The following is a 26,533-nucleotide window of genomic DNA, read 5'->3' on the forward strand; positions in this document are numbered from 1 at the left end:
ACAGACAGGCAGGCGAAGGGCAGCTGGAGTTCGTTTAGATCTGCAAAGCAGTCGGCATTTCCTAGGGCGTTTCTGTCAATCCCAGAGCCCCGACAGCTAATCTGGTTGAGAAATTAGAGTTGCTCCTAGCTCAGCCAAAATATCTAGCCCTGAAATATCGCCCGGCTCCTTGGGGTCCCTCGCAGGACCTCCCTACAGCAGGTGAGTGTATTTTAAGACCAGGCACTCCCAAACGGAGCAGAGCGAAGGGCCGGGGCCGCTCAGGAGCTCGGCAGCCCTTTCTTCATACCGCTTCAGCTACGAAACCTTAAAAGGCTGGTAGTCACGGAGGTGCTGCGGTCCTTATCTCCTGCGGATGGCTGGTACTTTGGAGAGACTATATTTATAGCTCATCCGAAGCACAAACGCCTAACTGCCTAATTACTAAACACATAGTTTGGGCAATTCGATAAAGCAGCGAGTCCCCGTCCTCTCTCGTTCGCAGGCTCACAAGCAGAGGCAGCACCGAGCTGCAGCAAGGTAAGGCAGTACCTTGGTTTGGTTTTCAGCGTCCTTTGGGCCTTTTTCTCCTTTTCGCTTTCCCTTTGCAATGATTTCTCAGGGCTCTGGGTAGATATCCTGAGGGGAGCGCTGCTTTCTTAGGGGAAGAGTGGATTTTGAGATGTTTGTTCCTTTCTTGCTGCCAGGGCACATACAGAGCGTGTCTCTTTGTATTTCCAGTCTGCTGTTGGGAACCAGGTGCTAACCAACAGCTGCTCTTTAGTTTCTGCACTAATAATACGCTGTCATGTTTTCATGTTCTCAAGGAACACAACCATGTCTAACTATAGACACTTTCCTGTTTGAATAGCAAACTGAATGACTTCAGCCAGAAAGCTTTTGATTAGTTTTTTTTTTCCCCTCTATCAGCATTTTCTTCTTTATGATGAATATTTGGGAAATGAATAGATAGTGGAAAAAAAAGAGGACAGAAGGAACATTTTACTTTTTTCCCCTCTTTCAGACCATTTCCTAATGGCCATGAAAGAAAGAAAGGCAAATTACAGGCGATGCTTACTGATTTCGTGTTTAAACAATCACTTGTTATGGATTACAGCAGCTGTGTGAAAAGGGAAAAGAAAGCAAAGCACCGAAACATAACTGGGTGTCAAAGCAGGAATTCGTCAGAACTAGCCTGTAAAATAGCATTAGCAATAACTGCCAAATGCCAATTATCAGGCTATTGTTACATTAAATTACTTTTAACCTCATCTCATGAGAGCATTAATTTTCAAATGAAGCCAATAAAAGAAGACCTCTTTGGAAAAATAAGATTGTTTGTGCATGTGTGTACGTTTGTTTGGATGCATTTACACAGGCATTTTTAATATAAACATTCTTGTAATGAAAGGCTTTTTAATGCAAGGATCACAAAGTATGACACAAAGGTAAGAAATATTAATTTACTTTTAGCCCGAGAACTAAAGCTATTACCTTTTTCACCAGAGTTTGTTTACTATTCCATTATTTAGGAAATTAAATGAAAAAAGGCTTTTTTTTTTTTTTTTTTTTTCAAAATGCTGAGCGACCCTTGCTCCACGGACTTTGACAGGATCACAAATCCTTGGCACCCCTGGGAAGCAGGACTCCTTAGACCTAACCCAAAGCCAAGGCTTGTAGGAAAGCTCAACTCACTTCAAAGTGGTTGGGATTGGGCTCAGTCCCTAAGTGAGGATTTCAAAGGCAAAAGGGTAGGTCTTTAGTTGGTCCAAAGCTGCTGGAGATCCACCGATTTTAGGTGAGAGGTGGGTGTTTACACCAGGTGCTGATCAGGCTGGTGGCCGTGGAGAAGTTGGGTCCGGTCCCCGGTCCATCTCTTGGGCTCTCTTCCACCTTACCTGTGAAGAACAGCACGTAACTTCAGCGGAAGAAAAAAAGGCACGTAAAATGCCAAATTGTCTGCACACACGCCTATCTTCTCTCAAGGCTTACTGTCCCTGCATGGATGCCTTGGAAGACTTAATGTCTCCAGACACCGCAGCTGGCATCTCAGCATGTCTCCCTGCCCTCCAGCAGTAACAGTCCCACCACCTGACCGTGGTCTGGTCTCTTCAGATCTGCACAGAGCTCCCATCTTCTGCTCCCCAGCACTGGGGAGATGAGTTTTGTAAGTTGGCTGGAGCCCAAAGGTAGCTCGTCCCACCAGAGAGGACAGCATTGACTCTTAGCAGGCCACCAGCGGGAGCTGGCTGCTGCCTTAGCCAGACCCACTGCTCCTTTTGGTCTGTTTTTTCCAAAATCTTGCTGTTAAGCTAAACTGATGCGCCTCCGCAGTAAATTGTGCAATAAAGGAATCATGTACAAAACAAATATTTTTTTATAGAATAGTCTCACTTCTCCCTTACTAGAAATTTTCTCATGTCCTCAAATTCTTTGTCTATCATCCAAGCCTCAGGCTAAAACAATAAAAATAACAAAATCGTTCTGGCTGGGCACTTAGTGTTAAAGTATTGCCACTGATGTATTGACAGTATCCCCCCTTAAAAACAAGAAGCAGAAGTAGCATTCCAATCATGCGCAGCAAAACATTAGGGTTTTTTTAAAAAAATATGTTGGCCAAAGATCTTTGGCTTAAAAAAATGCAGGAACATACATACTAATGCAGGGATTTTTCACTGGATTTGAATTTAAAAGTGAAATAAAACAAAAAGACCCAAAGCCTCTTCCCAAAATGAACCCATTCTAAAGGCAGTCTTTCCAACAATAATACTTTGTTCTTACCTAGCATTTGAAAATATGATTAATGGATGAATAACTTTACTTTCTCCCTTCCAAACAGCAAGCCATCAGAACAAGGCAGACCTTTGATTGCAGCTGGCAAGAGGCTGGGAGGGGGCAGACTCATTCAAACACTTCTTTAATACAGAAAATGAAAAAGGCCATTTTAAAAGGAAGAAAACCAGAGAAGGAAGGGAATGTGAATACTGACTTGGGGGTGAAATCCTGGCCCCACTGAAATCAATGGGATTTTCTTAGAAACATCCACTGATAATTAGCAAAGCTCAGATCTCCTCCTTTTCCTCCTAATTCTAATAGTGCCAAACTTGTGTAGTTTTGCACCACCGAAGCGCATTTTCACATTTTCCCTTACCAGTTTTCCCTTTTTTGTAGCTGTGTATTGTCTAACCAGAGCACAGGCACCCTGACACAGTTGTTTTTCAGCAAGATGAATTATTACTGGCTGCAGTATTTTATCTTTGGCTTTATATCACAGTGAGTACAGTTTCATGCTGATAAGTCTCAGGCTGTTTCAACAATGTTCATCATCTAACGTTGATTAGCTTTGAGAAGCATAGGTCATATTACACAGAGTCCTAGTTTTTCTGAAAGCAGTTGGAGCAATTCTGCCTGGTTTTGCTCAGCTCACTCTGACACAAACATGGAAGGAGCACTACCATACACCTTTTAAAGGAATCTATCAACTTCATAAAACTCAAAAAGTTTCTGCTGCAGGTTGATTTACTGGCTACCATTAACACATGCCACCAAGTAGTAAAACTGAAAGAGCTAGAAGAAAAAATATTTTCTCCCAATTTCACTTTATCTTTTCAGTAACATTTTGTGTGAAGCCAGTTGTGCAGGTTTTCTTTTATAATATTTTTTTTCCCTGCTATCTCTGTGAAACTTCCATATCGCAACAAACGAGAGGAAAACTCTCCTTTAAAAAAGGAAAATAAGCACACTATCGAACCACATTGTCGCGGGAGTAGAATGGGCACAGACATGGGGACAGAAATTGTTTCACACACTTCATAAACAAAGCCTGTCAAGCTTAACGGATTTTTACCAAAGTCTCACTAGAAATTTGCATGCTTTCTGTTGGAGGGTAGTAGGTAACATTGACTAGTGCTCCTTTTTGGTAGTCTGCAGCTAGGGAAGCAAAGCCTGCAAAGCCTAGAGATTACCATACGAAAACAGGAATACCTACAATCTGCAGATACTGCCACACAGAAGCCCATTATTCTGTCATTTATCCCATTTTTTCAAATGCTGAGTATCCTAATTTCCTATGCATGAAGTCCATTGACTGCAACGGTGCAGAAGGCAGCAGGACACTCAAGGGCTTAGGACACCGATTATAATACAAAGAGAAAGACGTGCCAACACTGTATAGCATGAGACTCCTGGTACAGAACAATAAAAGAGAGGAAGCTATCAGAATAAACTCTATTTGTTGTAGTTTTCAGCTTGTGGGTGTAAGCCCCAGCTCAGGAATTCACATGAGCACAGGTTAAACACATTGTGTGTTACATACTCTTATGGCCCGCATTTCACATCATCAAGTATTTCTTCTCTCGACATCCTTTTAGGGGAGAAAAGTAGCACTTTTTCCTAATTCAGAAAGAAGTAAGGGCCAGATCTGAGGGCAGACTCAAGTGCTGAAGTGCAGCAAGGATCAGCAGGCTGTAGGGCTCCAAGAAATAAGTCTTGGAGACAGACTCTCCCCTCTTTTCCTTTCATCTGCCTTAAAAATCCTCTAGCCAACATGTGGGATGTTATGTCCAGCTCTGCTCAATTAAGCAAGGGGGGACCATTCTCTGGAGATTCATGAGTTGAACCAAGGCTATCCTGGTGCTGTAGGAACTCTTGAAAGTCTCCTTCCAGGTGCAAAGTGGGACCCAGAGCACAGAAGGAGCATGTCAGATGAATGGAAAGTGCTGCTGGTGGAAACAAGAACCTGTGTAGAAAGTGGAAATATTTTGTTAGGAATTTTTCCTCGCTTGGTGAGACTGTAACAGAGAGCAATAGTCTGCAGAAATGACTTTGCCTCTCAAAACAAAAGGGTGTGAAAGAGTTTATTCAGGAGTGAAGGGTTATGAAAAAGCATAGAAACTTAGGAGGAGGGACGGAACGATGATGGTTTTCTAGACCATCCATTCTCATCTGCAGGGAGAAAATGACACAAACCTATTTGAAAATTTGTAATGGCTATAGTCTTTTCAGCCAACATTACCTGAAAAAGTTTCAATCCAATGCACCTTCTTGTGCAAAGTTGAAGATCTCTGAAAAATTGGAGACTGCAATGGAAATGTTAACAGTCTTTTATAGAAATCCTGAATGGAAAGAAGAGGTTTTGCATGAGATTGGTACTTTCTTGACCTGATGCTATGAGTTAGACATGTATTCCTAATTATTTTTACTTCTGAAAAACATCAGTGTGACTGTGGTAACAATGACAATCAACCAGCTAGGACTCTGGTTGTCTCTCATTTTAGACTGACCATTTAAAATAATAAGAAGAACAGAACTTTTCCTAATAGTGGAAGGTGCTTATGTAAGTTTGTTTGTTAGGCAATCAATGGGAAAATATTCAATCATTATAAATAACCTATTATAAAAGACAATTGGAATGTCTTATCAGGATGGAGAAGGTCATTCATTTGTAAACTGTTTCACCTTCCATCTCATCAAATTCAGCAAGAGTTTTACTCTGAGGCTTCCAAGACTGGCTGCAGAAACGTGTCTGAGCTTCATGGTAATAATATTCACATTTCTTTGTAGACCACAACCTTCAATAAAGCCATGGTGTTATTTGTAATGCCATCTTACTTAAGTCTTGCAGTTCAGTAACTTGCAGATTCATAACCTAAGGAGGATCTAGATTTATCAGTGCAATTAGTGTCTTAGGATACAGTTATTTGTTGCTGTGGAATACTGGTGGCTAAGCAGAGGGTATAATTACATGGCCTCGATTACAGGAACATAATATATGATGTGCACCGTAAAAAGACATATTGTTCTGCTTAAGATTTGTAGGCAGACACAAGTGAGAAAGACAGTGGTTGCAGATGTTGGCACCCCAGCACACACTTGAAAAACAACCAGCAAAACTGTCTGTTTCAAGGATCTTGCATCCACCCTCCACCAGGTCTGAAGACCAAGGAACCACAGAACTATAAGCAGCAAAGCATTCAAGAAAGGACTAGAGTGGGCCACAAAGGCTTTCTCCTGAGCCTGAGGAACAAATGGTGCATGAGATAGAGGACCAGACTACGTGAACCAAACCATAGAAATCTCAGAAACAAGTTTTCTAAGGACATCCTTGTGGAAAATAGGTAGATCTATTTACTGTCATGTTTCTCTGTTAGCTAGTTTTGTCTCAGAAACATTTTGATTTATAACAAAATACTGGTCCTCAGGCCAACTAGCATGGCACAGTGTCCATTCAGTTGTACTGTCTTATCAGGCAAAACAAGATGGACACATCCACCCTCCCGTTAGGAGCAGTCCTTTGGGCAGGCCAGCCCTTGGGCCATGCCAGAGACCCCTTGGGAGAGCAACGGGGGCTTTGGGCTCAACCAGACCAGGGGCTGCACTTACGGTTGAACAGTGTGGACCATCCTCTGCTGTGTTTGGGTCAACACAAGCTACTGCTATAGATGCAGGCGGGACAAGAGGAATGGGCAATGCGGTCACCCTGAGAAGATCTCCCTGTCATTGGCACAAGGAGATTGCAGTATGCGAAGACAGTTGTTCATCCATCCTTTTCTTCTCAGCAGCCCTTGCTTTGCTTCCAGTGGCAAAATGCACACGCAGGGGTGGTGTGGCCAGGCCACCCTCTCCCACCACCATGAGCAGGAGCACCCAGCTTGCGTGCTGGGGATCATTGGGGTCTATGCATGGTCTTCCCTTTGTCCTAGCCATTCCCCGCCCCGTTATCATTGCTTCCTATTGGAGTCTGCCACTCCACCCAGTTGCCTGCTTTTGGTAATGGTTTCCTCATTTGCTGAACGAGAGAGGCTGAGTTAGCAGACACCTAGCACGTGAAAGGCACGGGCACATCCAGCTCATCGTGCCTGGAACGGGTTAGGGTTCGGTTACACAGGAGGTTGTGCCAGCTGCTGGGACAGGATTTGTGACCAGATTCTCAGCTTGGATTCCTGCCCAAGTACCTAGAGCCATGCCTCCTTTCTGCATTTTCCCCCTGCCCTTACAAATGAAAATGTCAGATAGATACGCAGCTTACTAAAGGAAATAGCAAACAGCTCCGCATCCGAGGCATGCTCATGTAGAAAGCCGGCAGGCTCACGTAGAAGCAGCGTGAGCACGGCTGTAGAAGAACTGTGGGCACCCAAGCAGAGCAGCCTGCCTTCCTCCCAAGTCTTCCTCTGCTCTATCCTGCAAGTGAAGTTTCTGCTGCCTGCCAGTGCTGTGTCTGCTGCCAGACAATCACAGAATGGTTTGGGCTGGAAAGGACCTTAAAGATCATCGAGTTCCAGCCCCCCTGCCATGGGCAGGGACACCTTCCAGTAGACCAGGTTGCTCAAAGCCCCATCCAACCTGGCCTTGAACACTGCCAGGGATGGGGCATCCACAGCCTCTCTGGGCAACCTGTTCCAGTGCCTCACCATCCTCACAGTAAAGAATTTCTTCCTAATATCTAATCTAACTCTACCGTCTTTCAGTTTAAAGCCATTACCCCTTGTCCTATCACTACATGCCCTTGTAAAAAGTCCCTCTCCGGCTTTCTTTAAGTACTGGCAGGCTGCTATAAGGTCTCCCTGGAGCCTTCTCTTCTCCAGGTTGAACAACCCCAACTCGCTCAGCTTCAGGAGAGGTGCTCCAGCCCTCTGATCATCTTCATGGCCCTCCTCTGGACTCACTCCAACAGCATGCCAGCCTCTTCTCTGCATTTTTTTCTGGACAACCAAGTGCTAGGAACTCTTCCTTGCAAATGAGGGGTCTGGATTCCTGGAACTCCTACTGGATATAAGGAAGAGCCAGCATCACTGTGGACCGGGTGCTCTTTGGGGAGCAGCCAGCCAGGCGGGCAGTGCTCAGTTGTGTAAGAAGGCATTTGTATTGTAGCAACCCAGCAAGGACTTGCTAGACTTTATGGTTAGCCATTAGGGATAAATGAAAGGACTAGCTCTGCTTCATAATGTGATTTCTGACTCCTCTCTAATGATTCAGAAAAATTACTTATCTTCCAGCAGAAGACACATTATCTTCAAGACAAGCCATTGTTACAAGCCTCTATTTCGTTTTACTCACGACATTTGAATTTCATTCGCATTAAGACAGCAACTCCAGTAGACAGCCATGTGAATATAAACTTGGCAGGGACAAACACAATCCATATGTCTGTCAGGCTGACAATGGATGGTATATTTTTTCAGCTCTATGTGAAGTGTTAGACATGAAATTCACATCAGCAGCTAGAAGATTGCTTTAATCCTATTATTTAAAGGGCCTGAGCACTTACAGAGTTCAAAGTAAGCACAGACCTAAAAGGATCAATAGCAGGGACTCTACTTCAAAGTGCACAATGTAAGCTCATATTTTCAATCATAATATATGTCTGAGCCTACGTCTCAGACCCCCTCATTTTATATGTAGTATATACAAACAGTGGTTGAGCAGAAAAATAACTGTTGCCATACAGAAGGATCTTTCTGCAAAACAGGATGTCCCCAGTCATATTCAGGTTGGAGAGGGCGACTATTTCTACTTACATCAAAGTATTAGGAGCCTGAAGTAATCTGGGAAGTGATCTGCAGCTGTATGCTTCTTTTGAATTCAAGGCAAGTTGAATGGTTTGGGGAACGATAGGGCCAATACATAAACAGGGTACAAAAGGAGTCCTCAGGGAAGAGATGGCTGTAACAGAAAAAACTAAATCAGATTTTTTTACTCTTGTGTTCACTGTGAGGAACTTGGAGAGCTTCCCACAGCAGAACACTTCCTTATGGGGATTGTCAGAGGATCTATTTCAAGCTGAAATGTCTGTAGAAGAGGTATGGAACAAATAAACAAAATGAATAGGAAGAAAATGTTAGAACCAGATGGTGTTCACCCAAGAAACCTAAAGGATGAATTAACTGAAATAATAATAGTGCATGGCCTCTTATTTAAAACAGACTTAGAACTGAGCACCTGAAAGTAGCTAATACAATGCCAGCCTTTTTAAATGGTTCCAAGAGAAACTGGGGAAATAATTAGAGCCTGGTAAGTTTGATAAATTTAATAGAAATTACTATGTAGGGTAGAGAAGATGGATAAATATGATACATTGGGAGAAATTCAATACAGCTCTGCAAAGGGAAATCGTGCTCTACAAATCCATCAGGTTCCTGTAAGATGATAAGAAGCATGCAGATACAGATCTTTAGTTGGCAGCATCTGCTTATTTGTACTTTTCTATGTATTCACCAAGGGTCCTCACCAAACACCCTTAAAAACATGCAAGCAGCCCCAGGATAAGAGGGAAGATCTTTGCATGGATTGCATAAAATCGGTTGAGAGACAACAGGCAGTTCTTGCAGTAAAAGGAGATTAATAAGAGATTAATAGCGGAAATTCTACTAAGACTGAGAAGCAGGAGGATCTTAGGCAACAGGATGAGTAGACACTGGAACAGCATCTTAAACTGAATGTAGATAAGCATAAAGCAACGCATATGGGGAAAAATGTAACTTTAGCTGTAAAGTAATGGTTCTGAGCTGACCACCTGGGTGTGAAATTTGGGGGTTATACAGGTTTACAAAAAAACCCTCCTCAGTGCTCAAAAGCAGCCAAGAAGCATGTTGAATGTTAAAGTTCTGGCCACTTCATCTGACAAAGTAAGGTATCATATTGGAAAAAATTTGGAGAAGGATGATAAAAGACAGGACAGGGAGTAACTGTCATACGGAGTGACTAGGTAGGCTGGGTCAGTCCAGCCTAGGAGAAAGATAGCTGAGGGGAGATATGATAAAGATTGACAACGATATGAGCAGCTTGTAAAGTGTGAATGAAGATCAGTTGCTCATTATCTCTGCAAGTGTAAAATCTAGGAGGCATCAGATGAAGCTAGTGGGTAACATGTTCAAATGAACACAAGGAGAAGGTTCTTCAACAACATAGAGTAGAGCTACCTGTTGCAGGAAACTGTGAATTTCCTCTCATGGGATCAGGAGGAAACTGTGCAAGTTCATGGAAGTGATATTCAGTATGGGTGCTGCCTCCAGGCTGAGAAATACCAGGTTGAGCCAAAAGTTGTTGGAGGCTGGGAGACTATTACGAGGAGGTATCATTACAGGCCATTTTCATTTTCTTCCCAAGACACTTCTTAGACCCCAAGAACAGGATAACGAGTTGGAGGAACCCTTCTGCTCAATGATTTTCACATTGCTGTGGCATGATCTGAATACCTACAAATTACAGGTTCTGCCTGACATTAGTCATCATTTACAAGCACTCATGTTAGACAGAAAACTCTAGTCTGAGTGTCTTTTTTCTTTCTTTCTGCTATCTGTGTTGGACTGACAAAACTTACGCTCTTTTGACTTTGGAGGTTGTGGAGTCCTAATGTTAATCCTTAAGGGTATCTTAGACAGGAACAAGTTAGATGTTGTCACTCCTGCCTTGGAAATGAGTTAGGTAAGTTCTTGAGGTGTCCGCCAACTGCTCGATTTTAAAAACCTCTCTTTCCTCAGAAGCTCCCTGGGCCCCTGGCTGGCTGATAAGGGGAAATAGCAGTTACAAACGTTGCTGTTCACTATTTCTAGAGGGTCGTAAAACATGTCAGGGATGCAGGCAGAAAAAGCATTAAGGGGAGCAGAAGGAAATTATTCACACACAAGTAAGGTTTTGGAGAAGAAGCCATGAGCAGTGGAGGAGGGGAGGGGGAGGATTCTGGAAAGGGGACATTGCCTAAAACCACTGGAGCGTGCTGGGAACACTGCAGAGAATACTAGGTATGTGAGCTATTTTGTACAGAATTGCATGTGTCTCGTGCTATCAAAAACACAGAGCGATTAGTTTTTTTGGAACAATCACAGTGTGCTTGTTTTGTGTGTCTAAAACAGGGAACCATAAATCATGATTATACTAAAATGAATAAATCCTAAATTAAGGGGTAGTATTTGCCAATTCAGAAGACCAGCAATTACTACAAACTCTGTAGTAATTTGACATCCCAGGTTCCACCCGCAGGGGTAGGAAACCCAAAAGCCTCTTCCCATCTGTCATACTCAGGGCCCCATGCGGCAACCAAGCTGAATCCAGAGGAAAGGAAAGAAGCAAGAGCTCCTCTGCATAGGTCTCTGCACTATCCTCGTTTAGAGTCACTGTTTCTAAAAACCAATCACCTCTTGTCAGAGGTTGTCTCTGGATCCCAAAGCACTTCCAAAGACATGACACCAGGCTCCCTATCCCTGTTTACAGATGAACAAACTATGGAGCCGAGGGGGTTCGGGAATGCTTAGAGTCCAAAGAGGGGTGAGGATGGCACAGACAAAAAGGTTTCGCTTCGGTTTCCTTAAAAGTAGAGGCACCATCTGTTCTCTAGTGAGAGGAAAGAAAGAGAAAGAATGGTTGGGAAAGTAGGGAAGGAGAAGACTTTATTCAACAAGAAGAAGGGTTGCTTTCCACTCACTGCATTACAACTCTTCATGATTTCTTCTCCACTTGGTCAGCAGCCTGGTGAGGGCTCTCCAGGGTGGCTGGCCCACATGGCACAGACACCTGCTGCTTGGAGAGATGTTTGACCATCTTCCTTTATCCCGTGATTGCTTTTATGGCTTCTTTTAATCCATGAGGACCTGGGATGTCTCTTCTGACAATGCTGCTTGCCCAATGAAGGACCTGCCAGTCCTGTAATGTGGTCCCTCAGATTTCCAAGCTGTTGAAAATTCAACCATCACCAAGAAGGATTTTCCTTAGCAGAGACCAGTTCCTGGCTTGCTCCTTGAAGCTTTCTCTGGTGTGTTCTGTCCCTTCCTTCCTCCAGCACCACTACTCTTCTCCCCTTCGATCCCCTCGATTCGTGCCCCACCTTTCATTAGCATCAAGAGCTGTTTGTCTCCATAGCTGAGAGAGAGGAAAGCAGCAGCAGCGGGGACGTAGCTGTCCTTCTGCCTGGGTCATCCACTGCAAACCATCTCTGATCTCAACTTTCCATGGAGAAAGGGGCGTAGGTGCAATTACATAGACCGTGGCAGACCAAATGTTGACCGGTGTCTCACCACCACATTCCCTTTGAGACATCTTTTTCAGGAGATAGATTTCTCTGAATGAAACCGGGGCTAACTGGATAGAAGAGGAGGTCCTGACTAACTTGAAACACTGAACAAAATCTTTTGTTCAAACTGACCATAATGGTCTAAACTGCTTTCAGCTCCATCCCAGATCATGTAATCACAGAAACAGCCTTGAATTTGAGTCAGTATCATCTATCTTATCACATAGCAATATATTTATTATCCTTCTGAAGATGACTTTTCCTATACAAAACCACAAGTTCTTCAGTGCTACTAAGCCATGGCACCTTTCTCTAAATGCACTAGGGAAGAGGAAATTGTTTAAGACTGTATGTGAAAACTATTCAAACACATTAAGAAAGCAAACACAGAATTTTTTTTTTCCAGATGAGATTGGAGTTTCTAAAACACTAAGCTTTTCACATTGATTTAGGCTAAACACCCTCCCAAAAATAAAAGAAGACTTGCATCAACCCAAAGCAGACAGACTTTAATTTCATGTAAAGTTCCTTATCTGCCTTGGCTGCAGGGGTTTAATGGATTTTCCAAAAGTATCCATCATTTCTTCATCAGAGTCTATGAAACTCTGATACTTCTTACTTGCTGAGTGTTTCTACTCGAGGATCTAGTCACCTAAGGGAAGAAAGGAAGACCAGAATGTTGCATAAAGCCTTGTGACTGGGAGATGGAATGGGGAGAGAAAATACACACCAAAAATATCTGTTTACCCTTCGCATATTCCTCATAGGTTTGGGGAAAAAACTACATATCTGAGAACATCTTATAAGAATGAAATTTCAGAAAAAAATAATATTACCTGGCTGTTATTTTAGGTTTAATGAACTAAAATGCAATGTCTGCATGAGTCTATACTACTTCCTAAGCAGTAGTGCCAAAAATAGGAGTTCTTCTAAATGCACTCTCTCGTATTTAATGGAAGCTTGTATTATATAGGTTCCAGCATCAGAAAGGGATTTGCTGAAATCTGATGAAGTAACTTAACAGTTTCCAGGATAAAATAGTGGTGGAAGGAATCAGTCAGTAGCTTAGCCATTTTCAAACCTTAAAGTGTAGCTTTCCACCTCCCTTGCTCTTTTAGAAACATTACATTTCTCTGTGACTCAAACTGGGGGAAAAGGAAATATTCTACTTCCAGCTGTCTCTTTCCAATATTTTTCTTTGTTCATTCTTTTCAGCCAGAAAAGGAGATAAGTGCTGAAACGGTAGTTATTCCGGCATCAACCCTGTAGCTAAAGTGAGATTTCTGAAGGATTAGTAAAATCATTGAGAAGTCCTGCTATGAAAATGATACTTTTTCCATCTTGTTTCCCACGTGTGAGGTATGGCCTTCCCCACATTAGAATTAAACCTGTTAAAGCACACAGGCCACTGAAGAACAAGCAATATGTGCTACATAAATGCTACATAGATGAGAAATATATAAGCCATAGGGTATGTTTCTAAATCACAGGATGGCACTGAATGGTACTTGTACTTTCAACCTTAAATGTAGGCACACTATTAGAAACATTGCCCCCTGTTTTCATCGCATTGTCTCCTCTGAAGCCTTGAAGGTGGCTGATCTGTGCTGGGCTAATCAGAGAACAAATGAAGTTTAAAAAAATAAAAAAACAACAACAAAAACCAACAAAAACCCCCAAACGTGGGTCACTGAAACATTAAATCTGCCAGTGAAAAAAGCCCCTGCTCTTTCCTCCCCATCTCCCTTTCCTTAATTATCATTACGAAAAATTGGTTTTCTTCTCTTCGGTGGATTTGATGCTGGTGGGAAAGAGAGTGGGGGAGGGGGAGGGGTTGCCAATTACTGATGAATATGTACTTGTCAGATAAGAAGTTGAAGTGAGCAGGGGTAGACCCGCTGAAGGAGGGTAAGAGGTCAGATGTTGCCCCTGCCATGCCTAGTAGTGTTTGATGGAGTGCGTACACCACGTCATGGGATGAGGGATGGAGCTCCTCCATCCCTTTCACAGCTCCATGCAGTCTTGATGTGACTGCTGAGCATCAAGTCCCGGAGCAAGCACACAAATCATTGGGTTTAAAATTGGCAGAGGCTCTTCTGCCTTCAAGGAGTCAGAGATGTTAGATTAAATCAGACAAAAACGATCTTATCTTCCTAAACTCAACCCATGACCTGCAACAGTTAAACTAAACAATTTCAGCTGGAGCTGGTATGTATTTTAACTTGTCATTGTGGAAACCAGTTGTATTGTATTCCAGCAGGTCACATCAAAAAACGTCTGGCAGAGTTGCTGCAGTGGCTGACAATGGACAGATAAGGAAATGAAAATATAATGGAAATTGAAAAAATCGAATAACACATTTGGAATATTTAATTTGTTTTAGAAAGGTTTGGAAATAAACTGACTCAAATAGCCCAAATCTAATCACCTTCAAGGGCCATTTTTCTTCTTTACATGCACTTCTAAATCAGAGCTGAGCTAAGAATAGTAACTAAGATGGAAATTAATTATTATTGTCGTCACTGTGCAATAATTTAATCTAAAAGAAAGAAACATCATATTGTTATTATTATTATTATGACACACTAACTAGTCCTTTGTAAATTTGCTAACAACCTACACAAGAGTTTGCCTGTCCTCAGCTCTACATTTACAAACACTGAAACTAAAGAACAGAAAGATGCAATGTCTTGTCCAAGGGCATCCAGCAAGCCGGTGACGGGGCTGGAAGCCCAACCAGCAGCTCTCCCAAGACATAGGTGCAGCTCCATGGTAGCTCAAGGGCTCACCAAAAATTGCTCACTGTCAGGTTTAACTCATCTTCCAGTGCCAGTGCAAATGCAAGGGGGGAGGCATGGACACGTGGCTGGGGAGCGCAGCAGCTTTGATTTAAATAAGCTTTAATTGCCATGGAATCAAACTCCTTAATCCCATCCATCCATGGTCAGTCCTCCAGGGCACGATGCCTGTGTTTTGAAAACGCAACTGCGCAGGCTGCAGCGACAGACAGATCGACCCATGGGCATTGCTGGTCACCAAAATAACTCACCTCTGTAAAGGAGGTTTTGCTCCTTATAGAAGAACTAGGAATGGCCCTTTCCCACCATTTTATTCTGTCTGTGCTTTTGTAGGTTTTGAATAGAGCTGAGACTGACATTTCACCCCCATTCCAAATCTGACTACCATTTGGGCGCACAAGAGGACAGTAAGTACAGGTGAGGGTTTTGGCATAAGTTTGTTTTGCAGGAAAAACCCTCAGCCAACCCATACGCACGCCTGCGTCACCGCCTGGTGTCTAATGCAAAAGGACACTGGGCTACCTTGCGTCACCTGGATGCAAAACAACAGCAACGCTGTCTTGGGCTAATGGGTTTTACATTTTTATCCTACTGCTTTCTCTTAAGGTTGAAAGCATTCAAATTAAAGCACCTCCCTTTGCCAAGCACCAGTCGTTACTGAAGTATTGCCCTGAATTGCCTCCCCATCCTACCCCTCAAATGGCAGAGAGCAGACGTCTCCCACGCGCTTCTGATCCAAATTCTTCCCTCTGGGAGGTTTCCCAGGACCCTCACGGTTTTGATTAAAAGAATGTGTTTCTGCTAGGATCGTTGACAGATGAAATTGGATTTTTTAGCAGAAAAATTAGTTCCTGGTTATAGGAGGTTTTATGGTTCCCCCTCTTCTTAACACGTGCCCACTGGCAGGGCTTTCCACTGGGTCTGAGCATGTGCTGAGACAATCTGTTCCTTTGGCTTTCTCTTACACGACGGGGGTTTTTTGTTTGTTTCATTAATTATTTGCCCTGCTTTTCTTCTTTTTCCTCCTCACTACGGGGGAACTTGGAAAGAAAGAAGGGTGGAGAGCAACAAGAATGGGCTCTGAACACTTGTAAAGAAACGCCTGCACACTTGCTCCTCAGAAAAATGTGCACCTCTCCACGAAGGAGAGGAGAGACAGCTTGTTTCACTCTGCTCTGGGCAAGGCACTAAGTCTCAGCAGGCAAAACCAGCCAAAGCGAGTAAAGCCTGAAACCAAATTTAACCAAACGCTTTATTCTCTCAGCCAGGTGAGCAGCCTTACAAACGTTTGGGCTGGAGTCGCTGTAAAACCTTTCCTTCTGTAAAGCACGATCCCTCGGACTTAGCAAAGCGACGTTATTAATAAGCGTCAGGGGTTTAGAGAAACAAAGGCTGGAGGAGGGGAGGGGGAGCCTTGTTTTAGGAAGGGGGCCAAGAAAGACAAGATGTTTAGGAGGGGGAAGTATCGACACCCTCGGAATAGAAAAAGTGTCGAATGCCAGCTGCAGAGCGCCTAAAAGAATGAGTGTCTCCGATGCTTTTGTCTCCTTATATGGTAAAATGATAGAGAGGGGTTTCACTAGGCTGGGGAAGGCAGCAGCCTCTTTCCACACAACGCTGTCTGCAGAGCTGGAATGGGAAGAGCCGCTCTTCGCAGGCAGTAGAAAGCCCCGGCGAGCCGTACGGCTCTCCTCTGCAGGCAGGCCGGTGTGCTCTTTGCACATTCGTTAATGGATGTGAGCCCTGTCCCTGGTCCGGGAGGTGACATTAACTGCCCGCCACGGCTCTGTAAGTAAATATCCCTTTTTTTCCCCCTCCCTCCCCACTACCCACGGAATATATCTTTGGAGGCGTCGCTTTAAACAAAGGGTGCGGAGCGGAGGAGAGGGTTCTTTAATGCCCCGGTGGGTTGTGGGGTAAGGATGCGAGGAGAGAGATTGCCGGTCCCCCTTTCTCCTGAGCGCACAGCGAGGGGTGTGAAGAGGAGAAAAAGACAAATTTCTTATCGGAGCAATGACCGCTGCATGTCTGTCCGTAAAGCGACACATCAGCGAGCTGATGAGGGGCTGGGTCATTTCATGTGTAACTATTTTTAATGACTGTATTGTGCTGCGTGGGTAATCCACCGGGGAGGTGATAGAAAGTAGAAGCTGGGGTCTTAGATTCCTTACACCTCCGGGCACACTCCTGCTGCCGAGCTCAACAAAGGAGCGTTTTTGCACTGTAGCAAGAGCAGATGCACATGAAACAAAGGTAGCTTTTCCTCTTTGTGGGAAAACACTGTGGACAGATTGTGTGGGGGAAAAAACGGGGAGCCATCAGCATCACGTTTCTTCTTTTTACGTGGAGAAAATAAATTAGAATGCAAATCCCAATTAATAGCTCTGAATTCCTTCTTTTCGTGCTTCTCTCTGCCAGCATGTGTGTGCAGCCACAATAACCCAGGTCCTTCATGTACGCTGTCTAACATGGATTTCTCTGTGTACATAATAAAGGAAATACTAACTTTCATTGTCTGCATTAATGCCTGTTCTAAACTTTCTACTTCCCTAAAGGGATACGGCTTTTGTTTAGTTCCCCAGACACCTGCATATTTCAGCTTTGCTGTGTACAGAGACACACACATAGTCACAAGAAAGCAAACCTTATAAAATCTATATACCAGCAGCGCACAGTCAGTCTGTCATTGTTACCCCCTTGACTCCTATCTAGACCCATATTAACTAAGATTGCTGATTGCTGATTGACAATGAGATTGCCACAGTCAGTAGCTATAACGTTTATTGTTGGCTATACATATTTGTACTCTGTCTTAAATAGGAATTGCCCTAGAAGGGACCAACAGAAGGCTGTATGTTATTAGATACTCACATGCATCTGAATGTGAAGGAATGCTATAACTAAGGTTGCCATTTGGTTTCTGCTATGAACCCTATTTTCATCAGTTCATAAATTTATGGGACTCCCTGCTTTCTGGCTAAAATCTTCTGTGCCTTTTATCAGGCAGATGGTAAACTTTGAAAATGACTGCTTCAGGAGTTTGGATTGGGAAGGCAGAAAAATAGTATCTTTTTTTTTTAAGTTTATAAAAATCTCTGTCTGTTTTCTGCCCCTGTACATATAACTGGGAAAGGATGCACTCTAAAGGCTGCTCTGTCGAAAGAGCCTATGTATATTTTTGACCACATTTGGAGAAAATTAAAAAAAAAAAGGATATGAGGTACTATATTTATTGAAAACTCAGTTCCTAACACTGCCATAGTGGCACTACTGTATCCAAAAATCTGACCAGAGCACCACTAATACTACCTTTTACCCTAGCCATAACACAGATAATGATCTTTGGCTTCTGAGGCAAGATGTAGTTGAGGTGAGCGGGGCAGCTGAAAGGACACAAACCGCTATTGCCCAGAAATCGTATTTGTGAGAGTAACCTGGGGTTCCCACCTGACATCTCCACCTGACTAGCAGGCCTGGGGCTGTGGCATGGACCAGTTCTTGAGGTCTTTTGAGAAAGTTTAGAAGATCCCAAGGTGGCAGAAGTGCTGGGGTAGAATATACTTATTTTTGGTTCTCACCATTCTGCCAAATGTGCTCCTATGGAATCAGCAGTGCTACACATGCAGGCACCAAGTAGTCACTTCCAGGTGGTTGGGATTTATAGCAAAATATTACGACTTTTTGTGAGATCACTGTTATCACATAGCAGTGGCTATACCGTGTCAGATATTGTTTGTATATGTAAAGTTCCTGCCACGAAGAGCATGTAATGGTGATTCCCAACTAAAGTACTCGGGTACAGATAAGGCCCTCTTTCCTACCTACGACTTTACGGTTTCTTAAGGGAGTCTAGGGAAGCCCTTTCCCTGAAATCACATCTCTCCTGTCCATACAGACATGAGCGCTCCCAGCTGGCACACTTTGCATTAGGAAAAAAATCAGACGACTCCTTTGACCACACACAACACAGTGCTCCGGGATCCCATCCTGCTTTAATCATCAGGAGCCAAAAACCCCCAAAAAGTTGATGACAAAGTACAGCTCCTGTAACTGTAAGGGCTGGCGACAGTTTCTGTTGCATTGCGCTCCAAATTCAAGCTTTCATCCCAAAAGAAAGGGATGAGGAGGGCTGTAAAGACCTATATTCACATGAGTTACTCCTGGCTCAGTTCTCCAGGGCGTTGAGCCCTGAGCCCCAGAGCCAAGCAAAGTCTTACCTGCTGTTGTCCTCACCTCCTTGCCTTGCCTCACAGAGGCCAAGACATTCAGAATTAAGGGACGATTGGACAAATGTTAAGACCATCAATCAGAAAGAACAGTTTCTTCTGCGTGAAAATCAGGCTAAAAACTGAAGTAAAGCCTGTTGCCGCTGGCCAGCACGCTGCCACTCTTCCAAGGACCTCGCAGACTCGTTACATGCAGGTCTGAGGCTCATTCATGTTTCTCTGACAGCTAAATCGGTCCTGAGCATCTTCAGAGAAACTCTGGATGGTATAGTGTTGCAGGCAGTCACCTTCCCTCACTTGAGTACTGCTTCAGAGATTGGGGATCTCGTCATTTGCATTTTTAGGCTGATTAATTCTAATTGTGTAATTTTAATGTTTCATTTACATATGCACAGTTATTTGTGATGCAGATTCACCCCAAGTGAGGGTGTGAAATGGCAGGGTACTGACAGGTTTCATGGAAATAAATCTCGGGTACATTGACAGCCGCTGAAGCATTAACATTTCAACAATACTAATTAGCTAGAGAGAGAGAGACAGTTTGATTAAAAACCACTAGAGGCTTCTTTTAAGGGTGAACATCAAAATACTCATGCCAGGTGAAAAAGTTACAGTCCTAATTTTGTTCCTTTTCACATACCCTTCTATATTATATAGGATAATATTAACTAGGATGCTAAATGGCTACTGTACATACAGTAATATGCTGTAAGAGGAATGTAGGTGGGTGTAACACTGGCATAAGAATATTCATGTCTCCTTTTCACAGCCAATTTTCAGTTTTAAAGTTGCAAATATATCAACCACAGCAGAGAATGGCCTAAGGTTGCACTTTTGGTGGTGGGACATAGTTCTAGACCCTTGGCAAACACAGGCGCAAGGGCTCAAAACCCACCGCTCTTTGCTTCATCTTGCATAATAAAAGTAGCGAGTTGCATAAAACCATAAGATACCTGTAAGCATTTACCTAGCTCTATTTTGTCATTGCTCTGAAGCACTCTTGAGATTTAGACCAAAAGTATCTTCAGAGACCAGGATCCCACCCCTGATGAATTCCCCCCCTCCACACTACGCCGTGCATCTCTCCATGGTGGACCCAACATCTTCCTTCTTCAGTTAGAAAGGATCTCGCCCACAAAAGGATTGCCTGTATCCGTGTCCCCAGGCTCTCTGTGTCTTCCAGTGCTTGCTCCTGTATCTCTCATGCACCACGGGTACTTTGACTCGACATTTATCGCCGATCTCTTTGCTCTCTGTGTCCAGTCTCCAGCCCCAAACCCCAGCAAACAAATTGGACCAAACTGGTTTCACCCAGGTGTAATCAATCTATTTTGATAAGATGTGCCCAGCTGAACGGGTACCTCTAAGGTTTATGTAGCCGCCTTTGCCATGTTTTGGAAAGCCAATGGCACAGCAGCTGAGCAAGAAGTATGGATGCCTTACAGCCCTGGGGCAATCACTGCTACAGTATTTTTATACAGTAGCTGAAAGACGTATATTAACTGATCCTCCAAATCACCACGCATGCCAATTATCTTAGACAGAAAGGGGCTTTGTGGTCTTGCCTCTGTAAACAGAACCAGACAGAGAGACCCAGAGATGTTCTGCTAGGGGCCAGGACAAATAACAAAGCGTTCTTCCTCCATAGGTTCCTCCCAGTTTTGCTTTTGTTCTTTCTAGAAAGAAGGAAACGTAGACCGTTTGGGACATGGTTCTGATTTTGTGCCCTGGATCATATTATGCAGGACTTCAAAAATATAGGAGAATTCAGAAATGTCACTGCATGGTAGCACGTGGCATTTTCTGGGTATTTTTATCTTTAGGTCTAATTTCTCTGGGATTAGCAGGGTTCCTGTCAATAAGAAAAAGCAATTCTTTTCTGGAAAAACAAACCTCCATTGGAGTTCAGTCTCTGCAGTCATTTAGCTTATACATTGTTTCTGTGGGGTAGGGCCAGAGATAACAATCGGTTTGGTTAACCTTATACTATTTTTCTCCTCTATCATTTTCTGTTATCTGCTTAAATGCTCTTATTAGAAATACAAATTTCTATGCTTAAGTAATTTCAAGTATTTGATCTTTCTCTTTGAGTAAGCCTTTGCTTATTCTGCAACAGAAAGAAGGAAGACAGCAGTTTCAAAAGGTTTTAAAATAGAAAACAAGAGCAAGCCTTTCCGCTTGAACTGTGCTCTTCCTTGCTATGGTACATTTAGGACTGTGTTATTTCAACAGGCTCCTTTTGTAATTGAAATGTATGCAGGAATGTTGGTAAGACCAAACATCCTCCAGTCATTTCAATACCAATCTCAGATAATCATAGTGTAAATTGTGTGGGGTACACTTTCAAAGTGTCAGTGCTCAGGTCTTCTGTGGCCTCTGTAGTTACTACCACTGGTGCTTGCTCTACCACTACTGGAGTGGCTCTAAACTGGAGCAGAGCTTTATTGTCTGCCAAACACAACAAACCACACAGAAACCACAACTAGAGTGTTCCTTCTCCACTGCTGTAACTGGGATTACTTTAGCCAGGCACACGAGGAACCTTACCACATGAGAAACATTTTCTGGTTCCTTCTTTTGTGGGTTTTTTTTTTTATTATTAATGTTATGTTAAAGAAGACAATCTTAAATAGCAGGCTATCCACTTTCCAATTCATGATAGGCTGACTGTGCAATCCAGACAGGAACCAGGTATGCTTTGGTTATCTGCACATGTTAATGCAGTCTGTCTGCTCAGAAAATTGCTCTGAAGTACTTAAAAAGAGACATCGGAATGTTATACCATAGGCAAAATAAGTCAGCCATGGGCAAAGAAGCTGAATTGCTGGAAAAACCTGTGATTCTGAAGAATGTTTTAAGGTAACTTTTAAAAGTCCATTAAAAACCAAGCTTTTTAAAATAGCTTTTAATATTTAGTATGTATATAGAAAGGCCTGAGTGGGATATTTAGTGAGATGTTTCTTTATTTCGCTTTGATTTTTATTGTTTTTTATTATTACTATTATGTTCAGATATCAAACCAAGTTTTCCTGACTTTTGCCAGGGAGCTTCTAGGAGCTCTATGAATATCTACTCTGAGTTTAAAACCTTCAGAAGCAGCAATGAACATCTCTGTGATTAGGTACTTCTAATATGCTAACCTTGATGTGGATCTTGGTAAAGCAGCCTGGGCTTGTTGACAGGGCTGTTCTGGGAGAGCAATGACATACCATAAGGGCCTTGATTTCTTGAAGACAGGGTGCCAAATTCTTTTGAAGAGCTTACTACAGGATTGCTCTTCCATAGCAGCAGAAGAGGAAAAGGCTTCCGCTTTCTTCTCAACTTAAAAGAGAAAGAGTAGAGTCACATCTGTCTCAGCATCCTTGTCTCATTTACAAGCTTAGCATGAACCCCAGATCATGGCATACAGGGTTACCCAATGACTTGTTCCCTATAGTAATCATGCCTCCCCTTTTTAAGGACCTACACAAAGACGTTGGTATGAACAGTCATAGCAATAAGCTTCAGTGTCTCATACTTGCAAAAGTATTCTCCTTTTCCTCTCTTTACTCAAGAAACGCACCTTCACGCAGCGGTACCCCAGTAGCCACTGGCAGGGGCGGAGAACCTATGGAAGGGAAGAGTGGCTGGCTGGCCTTCCTGCAGGATGAGCTGTGCATCACTTGTCTCTCAGCACCTGGTTAGCTTTTGCGTTGGCCATCGTTAGCGTAAGGAAGTAAATGTCCCTCTGTGGCCCATGGAGGGAGACTTGGCTGTTCTGCATCATCTGGCTTGGCTCCCCACGGCCAGGAACCGGCTGTTGGAGGGTCAGGGATCCAAGAAACTCGAAGAGGCAACGTCTTCCCTATGGCCAGCAAGACCTCCAAGCACTCAACGTTCCCTTTGCTCTCCCTCCGCTCTGTCATAATGGTGTCTGAGGGCACTCATCCCATGAAGCAGAGCATAAGCTACACCTGGCCAGCCAAAGAAAGAGGGCTACCATCCCTTAATGTGGTTGAGTAAATCTAAACGCACAGGACTGCTCTGGGTGTGCATGGTGTGCATCTACACCAGCTCACTTCCACACGCTGAAGTTCAGGTGGATTCTGACTCTATGTAACTTCCCCCTGCCTCCGTCTTGTCAGTGCTACTGGCAAATGGTCATTTCTTCTTTTCCTAAAGTAAATTAAAAAGAAATAAAATTAGCTTTCTTCCCCTCTCTCTTTGCATGGCATTATGGCCTGGTTTGGAAAAATGATTAGCTCTTAGAAGAGTGGCTTGCAGTTGCTGCAATGAGATGATAGATAATGAATGTGGCAATAGCTGCTAAGTTACAGGAAAATAATCACCTCTTGCCAGAAAGACCAACATAGTTTGAACTACTAATTCATAGTTGCAAAGAATATCATAAATCTTTGCATTTAACCTTTGGAACATTAACCTAAATTGTTTCCAAATGCTCTAGATCTGCATGGCTTGTGTCACTGGAGTTGCCAGGCACAAATCTTCCTTTCTCAGGGGGAGGAAAATAAACAGATAGAAAATTCTCCATGTGCACAGTTCTTCTGGAAAAAAAAAAAGTCAGGTGGGAGAAACGTGTGTACATCTTGGAGGAAGATGGGTGTCTCCAAAGACCTTTTATTTCCTACACAGGTTGCTAACAGGACATCCTGCTCCAGGGGCACGGGGAGAGCCCCAGCCCTATTGACCCAACTGAGGTCAACAGCAAATCCCTCTTCAGCATCTACAGGGGCTTAATTCTGTGTCTCCAGATTCTGTTACAAGAGATCAGAGCTTCACTGAATAAACTACACAGCTCCTACATTTTTCAGACACTTTCCCTTGACTTCTTTCTCTCTCTTGTGCCTGTGCGTCTGTACCTCTTAGTGTTCAACACCCCTAAGAGGGGCTGAAACAAGAGATGCACAGAACATCTCTTTTTAGGCTTGCAGACATAGTTGGAAAAGCGGGCAAGGTCTGGAGCACCTAGTCCCCCTTTCCAGTAGTCAATAGTGTTATGGAATGGGGGAACACTGGGTGATTTCTTAACGACATTATGAGCCCTAATTTTTATGAGCCAATATGATAACTTTAACAATGACTGCTAGTAAAATGGGACTATTTGAGCAAACAGGGGAAGAAGAGGAAAGAAGCATAGTTTTTAAGTCAGCCTACTAACTTTTTGGTAATTTTCATGCCAATTCTTACTTCCTGGAAGACACAACGTGGGTAGCGCTAACATTTGGCATAAGCTGTAACTTCTTTTCTGGGCTTGCAATGGAAAGTTCTTTTCCTTTTGGAGATGTACTTGTTATGCCTAATGTTGTAGGAGGGAGACTGTATGGCAGAAAAATCAATTTCTCCTTCATGATAATGTTGAGAGCAGTCTGAAAAAGCATAAGTATAAAATGACTACTGCGATAAAATCCAAAGACCTTGTTGTACCACAAAGAGGTGTAATAAAGATGAGCCTCTGGCCCACAAAGCTTTACGGTCGACAAGTATCAAACACAAGAGGAAGAAATAGATCAATGGCAAGGAGGTTGAATTGCAATTTGTGTCCATCCACACCTGTGAAGTCTTTTGGGTTTTTTTCTTAAAGCCCAAAGCAGCGCATAAAGCCTGCACTAAGCTAAGCACGATTCTTTTTTATGTGACAGGAACCAACGGGCTGGCGATGTAAAGGACCATGTGTACAAAGTAACAGGCAAAAACATTACTTAGCATGAGTTCACATTTCTTGTTTGTAAGACAACAGTGAAATGATTTGTTTGACATTCCTGCTAATTTTTTCAGTAGATATAAGCCCCGTGATTACATTTATTTCTCTCCAGAGAAGAAACAACCCTGTCAAATATCCTCAAAATATCATATAGTAGATCCTGAGATCCAATCCAAGGCCCAGATCTAAACAGCCTGGAATTTGGGATGCTTCACCCTGATTTCCAGCTTTCTGAATGAAACCATATGAACCTGAATTCTTAACTTTAAGAGATATCGGACCTGAACTTGGTCCCAGATCCAATAAAAGATTCACGCAACTAAAACCAAAATGCAGATCTTGGAGACTTTCCTTTCTTGTCTTGTGACTTCCCAGATCTCCGGAGTTGTGCCTTGAACCCCATCCACAGCTGCCCCTGCAGTGTCTTCATAGAGCAGAGTTGAGCCCTAAATCTGTTTGGGACATAAAAATCAGTCCTGCCTCTCCCTCCTCGGGGTGAAGGGGACAATCCACTATGACAATCTCAGAGCACATTTAACAAAACCAGATCCCTTTCAGGATAGGGAGCCGAGTGCCACATTTTCTAAAATAGTGGCAGTGACTATTAAATAATTATTAAATAAATTATTAAATAATTAAATAAATTATTAAACAAATCTATTAAATAATGCTTGCCTCTGCTTCTGTGAAAAGCACAGAAAATAATACAGCACTCAAGAAGAAACCTTCTGTGACCAAGAGACAGGAACATCCACCTCTAAGGGAATAGTCGTTCTTCCAGTCCCAAATAACTTCTATATTTTACAATAAGCAGCTTTGGATGAAGGACAGAAATGGTATAAACCTGTAGAGGAATCACACTCTGTGTTTTTTTGCTTTTACACATCTTGACTGCAGAGAAATTTTTCACTTCTTGGTATCACACATCTACTTTTAATTCAGGGTTAGAAAGAACTAATTCTGAAGAAAGGTGAAAAATGCAAGTTCATAAATGGTTCCTGCTCACACTTTAACTTAGTCATAATGCACATTAACTGTGCAACCAAATCATATAATTTGGAAAAAATATCTAATAAAGTCTGGTAAAAAGTACAGATTTCTGTCCTAAATACAAAGCTATCACTCCCTCTCACTCGGTCATGCATACACACACCAGTTTATACTGGTCTGACTCCATTCATTTTACTGAAACTAATCCTAGAAGGAAATTAAGTCCTGTCTAGTTCTAGCATGGGAAAGTACAAATGCGTTATGTAGGCTGGGGGTGTAAACAGCTCAAAACAGAGGGGAAAATAAATCCACCATCACCTTTTAAATGTTGTGGTAAAGACTGAACCTCTGCTTCAAGAGGAGAATAACTGGCTGGAAGCAGTTATTAAGGAAAGGCCACTCTGTACCAGCCCTGTTCTCCTGCCTTACACTTCCATTGCTAGCCACTGCTGCTGCAGATGGGCTAGAGGGAAACTTTGGGTCATCACTGCTCTTCTCTCTCCAGCATAAGTCTTCCTACTTTCCGTCTTTTCGTTGTCAGTCCCTATGATCCTCTCTACTCCTTAAGGACCAAAAGCACCTAACATACTCCTAGCAGCCCTTTGGGATAAGAAAGTTAATCAGTTCCTAGAGCATCTGTAGGGTCAAAGCAGCGGGACTGCTACTCCTTCTGGGTTGTCAGTAGCACAGATGACCAGCTGTCAGGATTTTTCTTCCAAGAACATTCTGGGGTTTGGTAGTTTGTCTCTCTTTCTTCTTTAGTAGTTACTTGGAGTTCAAAAGACTTCCTAGTAGCTGAGCCATCACTTACGTACTCGCCTCTTAGTCTGTGCTA

The 26,533-nt window shown here is 43.0% G+C and overlaps 1 protein-coding gene across 2 annotated transcripts in view; it reads left to right on the plus strand.

Moving 5' to 3' along the window:
• Positions 1–456: 456 nt before the first annotated feature.
• FHL2 (four and a half LIM domains 2) overlaps positions 457–26,533 on the plus strand; it is a 43,240-nt gene continuing 17,163 nt past the window's right edge. Inside the window, exon 1 of one of the 2 annotated variants that reach the window (XM_010575698.1) lies at positions 457–519. The gene's annotated coding sequence lies outside the window, so the exon portion shown is untranslated. Of the gene's footprint in view, positions 520–16,390; positions 16,570–26,533 lie in introns of those variants that run through there. The other variant, XM_010575699.1, reaches the window with a different exon arrangement.

This window comes from Haliaeetus leucocephalus, unplaced genomic scaffold (genome assembly GCF_000737465.1).
Source record: "Haliaeetus leucocephalus isolate CR32 unplaced genomic scaffold, Haliaeetus_leucocephalus-4.0 Scaffold495, whole genome shotgun sequence".
Classification (NCBI taxonomy): domain Eukaryota; kingdom Metazoa; phylum Chordata; class Aves; order Accipitriformes; family Accipitridae; genus Haliaeetus; species Haliaeetus leucocephalus.